The sequence below is a fragment of the Gekko japonicus genome, unplaced genomic scaffold (assembly GCF_001447785.1).
Source record: "Gekko japonicus isolate JY-2015 unplaced genomic scaffold, Gekko_japonicus_V1.1 scaffold1870, whole genome shotgun sequence".
Classification (NCBI taxonomy): domain Eukaryota; kingdom Metazoa; phylum Chordata; class Lepidosauria; order Squamata; family Gekkonidae; genus Gekko; species Gekko japonicus.
The window spans coordinates 2730-3879 of record NW_015168711.1 but is presented as its reverse complement, the minus strand read 5'-3'; positions in this window follow the sequence as shown (position 1 = coordinate 3879).

Here is a 1150-nt window from a genome sequence, read left to right as displayed (position 1 = left end):
ACCATCATACACTGAACCTTGATTCCTGGCTTCCCGAACTGAGAAACTTAAAAATTGCATTTCATCAGAAGGAGAATGGAATGAGGGAGCAAAAAAGCATATCGAGCAAACTGTTCATGCTCATCACACATACTTGCCTCCTAAGAGTCTACTTGAACTTACTTTGCACTGCATCTCTAAACCTGTTGTATGAAACAATGGGGGTACTAAAAATAACACCATGCAGAATCACCGTACGCACAGTTAGCTGTGAAAAAAATGCCCAACTGGGTGTGGCAAATATTCTCAGGCTGGTATTTAGAAAAGATATAGCGCATTCTGAACAAGTCACAAGACATCAAAATTGTTTGGCAGATTGATGGGCTATCTCACTTCTATAGAACTAGTTATTTAATAAAAGTGCTTTGAGGAAAAATATCTATGCCACTTAGGAACATAAGGACATCAGAGAAGCCAATGTTGGATCAGGCCAATGGTGCATCCAGTCCAACACCCTGTCACACAGTGGCCAAAAATACCAGGTGCCACCAGGAGGTCTACCAGTGGGGCCAGGACACTAGAAGCCCTCCCACTGTTGCCCCCCCCCAAGCTCCAAGAATACAGAGCATCAGTTGCCCCAGACTGAGAGTCCCTATCTATACCTTGTGGCTAATAGCCACTGATGGACCTCTGCTCCATATGTTTATCCAGTTCCCTCTTGAAGCCGTCCATGCTTATAGCTGCCACCACCTCCTGTGGCAGTACGTTCCATGTGTTAATTGCTCTTTGGTGAAGGAGGACTTCCTTTTATCCGTTCTAACCCGACCCCTCAGCAATTTCATGGAGTGCCCATGAGTTCTTGTATTGTGAGAAAGGGAGAAAAGGACTTCTCTCTCTACCTGCTCTATCCCATGCATAATCTTATAAACCTCGATCATGTCACCCCTCATCCGTCGTTTCTCCAAGCTAAAGAGCCCCAAGCGCTTTAACCTTTCTTCACTGGAGTACTTTTTATCATTCTATTTGCCTTTTTCTGCATTTTTCCCAAATGCTATAATATCCTTTTTGAGTTGTGGTGACCAGAATTGCACACAGCATTCCAAATGAGGTTGCACCATCGATTTATACAGGGGCATTATGATTCTGGCTGATTTGTTCTCAGTTCCCTTCC